Source organism: Gracilinanus agilis, chromosome 1, assembly GCF_016433145.1.
Source record: "Gracilinanus agilis isolate LMUSP501 chromosome 1, AgileGrace, whole genome shotgun sequence".
Lineage (NCBI taxonomy): Eukaryota > Metazoa > Chordata > Mammalia > Didelphimorphia > Didelphidae > Gracilinanus > Gracilinanus agilis.
This window is the reverse complement of record NC_058130.1, coordinates 211831065-211836086: the sequence shown is the minus strand read 5'-3', so window position 1 is coordinate 211836086 and position 5022 is coordinate 211831065. Positions and strand designations below refer to the sequence as shown.

At 40.5% G+C, this 5022-nt stretch overlaps 1 pseudogene; it reads right to left on the bottom strand.

Moving 5' to 3' along the window:
- Positions 1–1511: 1511 nt before the first annotated feature.
- On the bottom strand, positions 1512–1898 carry LOC123231180 (annotated as a pseudogene).
- Positions 1899–5022: the final 3124 nt, after the last annotated feature.

The following is a 5022-nucleotide window of genomic DNA, read 5'->3' as shown; positions in this document are numbered from 1 at the left end:
CTTCCTTCCTTCCTTCCTTCCTTCCTTCCTTCCTTCCTTCCTTCCTTCCTTCCTTCCTCCTCCCCTCTCCCCACTCTGTCTTTGTCTTTCTCTATCTCTGCCCCTCTGTTTCTCTTGGCATTTATATTACTGTAACCACTATTTGTATTATTTCCTGGCTCTGCCACTTCATTCTGTATCAGTTCATATAAGTGTTCTCTGAATTCTTCATATTCATCAATTCTGTGGCAGAGTAATATTCTATTATATTCATGTGCCACAATTTGTTTAGCTATTTGCCATTTAATGAGCATCTACTTTGTTTCCCATTCTTTACTACTTCAAAAACAACCTACTTTCATATATTCTTATTATAAAAACACAAAATCTTAGAGCTGGAAGAGACCTAATAGACTATTTTATTCAATCCTCAACTCATCCAGCTGAGGAAAACCATGCTTAAAGATGATTGGATTTAGGAGCAGCTAGGTGGCACAGTAGATAGAAAGCCAGGTCTGGAGTCGGGAGGACCTGCGTTCAAATGTGGCCTCAGACATTTCTTAGCAGTATGACCCTAAAAAAGACATTTAACCCTGTTTGCCTAGCTCTTGCTCTTCAATCTTATAGTTGTTGCTAGACAGAAAGTAAGGGCTTAAAAAGAAAAGATTCGGTCTGTTTTGCTTAACCCTAGAGAAGAGAGGCAGAGCAGTATAATAGAAATACAAATAAAGATTTGGAGCCAGAGGACCTATGTTCAAATTATACCTCTGTCATTCATTACCTATATGTCCTTGGACAAGACATTGCATATCACCAAGCTCAGTTTTTTCATCTGTAAAATGAGGGAGTTGAACTATATGACCTTGAAAATCTATGATCCTTTGAAGCAATGGAGAGACCGTTTTAAGTTTAAGGTAAAGAAAAGCTCTGTAATCTCTCCAAAAGTGAAATGAACTTCTTTGTAAGTAGTGAGTTCCCCATCAGTGGTAGATCTTCAAAGGAAGTGAAAGAGATAATCAATTATTGAGAGTTCTCCCAGAAAGTAGAGAAGATTTCTACTTGAGGTATGGGTTGATTTAGAACCAAAGAATTTAGGATTGGAAGAGACTTTGGAGGCCATCTAGTTGCATATTTCTTAGTTACATACATTTTACATATGAAGACAGTGAGGCTCAGAGAAGTTAAGTCACTTGCTAAAAATTAGGGGAAGAATTAATACAATTAATTAATTAATTAAAGATTAGGAAGTTAGGGGAAGAATTGGGTTATGAATCCAGGTGTTTTCACTCCAAATCCAGGGCTCTTTCCATTTTCTATATTGGAGCAAAATGCTGCTTACATTCTTTCCCCCAAGATGTTGGCACTCCTGTTTCCCCTAGTACTTGTGACATGTGTACAATTCTGGAGAACTAGACTCTATTCCCTTTTTTTGTTGTATGTATGTTAAGGACCTACAAACTCTAATATCTCCGAAGACCCTTTGTCTTAGAGGTTTTTTTTTTACATTTGCAAAAAATGTGAAATTTTATTTAGTCAATTTTCATATTCTAGATCCTTGAGGGATAGAGCATCACTCGGATCCTGTGTCCAATGGCCTTGGCAGGAAGATTGCTTCTGAACTTGGCTTGAACCATCCCACTATTTCCATGAGCCCGAGTAACTTTCCCCCAAATCACTCTTGTTCTGTTGGGTTTCCCACCAGGAGTTACTGTGTTGTTTTTTTGCTTTGTACACATAGGCACATCTCTTGCCTAAATAGAATTCAGTTTCGTCTCGGGCATAGACTCCTTCAATTTTGAGAAGGGCTGTGGGTTCTCTCTGGTTTCGTAGGCCTCGCTTGTAGCCAGCAAAAATTGCCTTAGACCAGAGCCTTCCTGACATTTTGCTGTTCTAGAAGTCCTGTTTCTAGCAGGCCTCCAGAGCCACAAGATGGCAGAAAAAGGAAGTTGTCTTAGAGTTTTTCATCTTTTTTTTTTTTAACCCCTTATCTTTTGTCTAAGAATCAATACTAAGTATCTGTTCCAAGAGCAAGGGCTCTGCAATTGGGGTCAAGTGACTTGTCCAGGCTTACACACTAGGAAGTGACCGAGGCCAAATTTTAACCCAGGACCTCCCATCTCCAGGCCTGATGCTCCATCTACTGAGATACCTAGCTGGGCTGAGGGTTTTTAATCTTATAAATGATTCTATACCAGAATTTAGGTCTCCAGACTCCCATTTTAGTTTTCTTTGCATTGCACCAAATTGGTTCATTCTCCCTTCTCTGCCTCACCTCAAACAGAAGATGCATTGGATCCTTTGACTTTTGGTTCTGGTCCCAGAAAGCACCAGCTGACCACTTTGTTAGTTAGCCTATCAAAAAGCATCTATCAAGGACTATTGTGTGATTGGTGGTAGGTTATGCTCCATGGGAGATGTGGCCAAAGTATAAGCTTTTTATAGAAGTTGGATGATTAATGTGTAATCTAAACAAGACCATCCATCAAAGTGGGGCTGGAGCTAGGATTAGCATGTCTCTCCCTTCTCTTAGTTCTGAGTTCCTCCCCTCTAATACCCCATCAGTTACTAAGTGCTATTCGTTCTATTTCTTCCATCCTTTCCCCTCTTCTCTAGCCCCACTGTCCCTGCTGACTACTAGCCCTCATTCCCATCTATCTAGATTATTATAATAGTTCAGTCCTTCCCCCATGAGACCATGAGCTCTTTTGGAGCAAGGATTGTTGTTTTGGTTTGTTTTTTTTTTACCCTTTTCATATCCTCAGTGCTTAGCACAGTGCTTGGCACATGTTGTGGTTGCTGTTGTTCAGACGTTTCAGTTGCATCCAACTCTTCAAGACCCCATTTGGGGTTTTCTTGGCAAAGATATTGGGAGTGATTTGCCATGTTCTTTTCTTCTTCAGCTCATTTTACAGATGAGAAAACTGGGGCAAATAGGATGAAGTGACTTACCCAGGGTCACACAGTGAGTGTCTGAGGTCAGATTTGAATTCAGGTCTTTCTGATACCACGCCCAGTACTTTATCCATTGTACTATCTAGCTGCCCCTAGCACACAGTAGATGCTTAATAAATGCTTCTTGGTTTGATAACTCTATTTTCTGCAACCAACTAAGTACATTTCAAACTCCTTAGGCTGGCATTCAGGCCCTTCACAATCCTGTGCTACCCCATTTTTCCAGTCTTTCCTCATCCTATTTATTTCCCTACACTCAGTGCCCTACCCTGGATTGTTCTTTGACCCACAAGTATGCCTTGCACTCTTCTGCATCAGGATTTTCCCTTCATGCTTCTTCTTCTCTGCTGCTGAATTCTAGTCTATCCATTAAAGGGAAATCCAAGGTCATCGCTTCTAGGAAGTCTTACTGGGCAACAAGGTGGTGCAGTGGATAGAGTACTTGGTTTGGAATCAGAAGACTCATCTTCCCGAGTTCAAATTTGGCTTCAGACACTTCCTAGCTATGTGACCCTTGGAAAGGCACTTTGTCATGTTTGCTTCAGTTTCCTCAACTATAAAATAAGCTGGAGAAGGAAATGGCAAGCCACTCCAGGGTCTTTGCCAGGAAAACCCCACTTTGGGGTCATGAAGAATCGGACACAACCGAAATGATTGAACAATAACAAAACAACTTGGAAGCCTTCTCTGATCTTCCTAGATTATGATGATCTCTCTCCTTGGCCAGCACACACACTTTTTTTGCTCCTTTCTTCCTTTATTTTATATTGTTGTCATTTACCTATGTATCATATTCCTTACTAAACTAGAAACCCATGAGGGCAAATACTATATCTCATCTAGTCTTTTTATCTCCCCCAGCACCTAACAACACTTCATAAAGTATATGCTTAATAATTAACATTTATTTAGTGCTTTCATGTTTACAAAGTCCTTTTATGTACATTGTTGTTATTTAGCTGTTTCAGTGATGTCACTCTTCATGACCCCATTTGGGGTTTTCTTGGCAAAGATCTTGGAATGGTTTGCCATTTCCTTCCCCGACTTATTTTACAGATGAGGAACTGAGGCAAACAGGGTTAAGTGACTTGCCCAGGGTTACACAGCTAGAAAGTGTCTCTGGCCACATTTGAACTCAGAAAGATGAGTCTTCCTGACTCTGGGTCTGGTTCTCTCTCTACTGTGTCACCCAGCTGCTTTTATGTATATTATCTCATTTGACAAATGACTGCTTAATTGAAGTGATAACTTAAGGCAGGGCATCACTGGAAGGGCATTGTTTTTAGGGATAAAAAAGAAAACTGAAGAAAGAGCAAGTGATGTGATCAGTGGCTCCCTTAGAGTTTCCCAGCCTGCCTGGCGACCAGGTTGTATCTCTGTCTAGAGTGTCTGACACTGTAGGGTGCTCCAACCCTGACCTTATCTTGTAAAGACTAGGAAATGACCAAATGGGGAATTCCTAACTGTTTCACACAGCCTTGGGATTTTCTGAACTTGGCAGGGACTGACGATGTTAATGACCTTTGGGGAAGGACATAGAAGAGATGAAGGAGATGATGCCTGACTTCTCCCTCTCCCTCTTCCCCCTTTTGTTAGTGATCTTTGGAAAAACCCATCAGGTCTGTAGGAGAAGAAACAGTTTAAATTCTTTTGGAATAGCATTGACACCTTCTATACCTTCCTTTCCTATTTCTCTTCTTTTGGAATTTTCAAGTGGTTTGGGAATAAGGCACTCGTCTTCTCTGACTACAGAGGCAGGCATCTAGCTGATTCTTAGACTGGAGAAAAGACCCTTTTAAACCTTGGGTGCCAACCCATTTAAGTGTGTTCAGCTATGGGGCTGACAAATCATAGTTCAGAAGATGTCTTGAGATTTAAAAAATTTTTTAAGCAAGTCATTCAATGTTTAAGTGTTTGAATGAAAAATAAAGATTTCAAAGATAAGAATTCTGACATGAAACACAAGACGAGGAAAGACTATTTTTCATCTTCATTTGGCCCCAAACTTAAACATGGTTACAACCCACCTGTCAGACTTCTCTCTTGTGCATGGGGATGATAGGTGGCATTTCATCTGATCAAGTCCTTTCA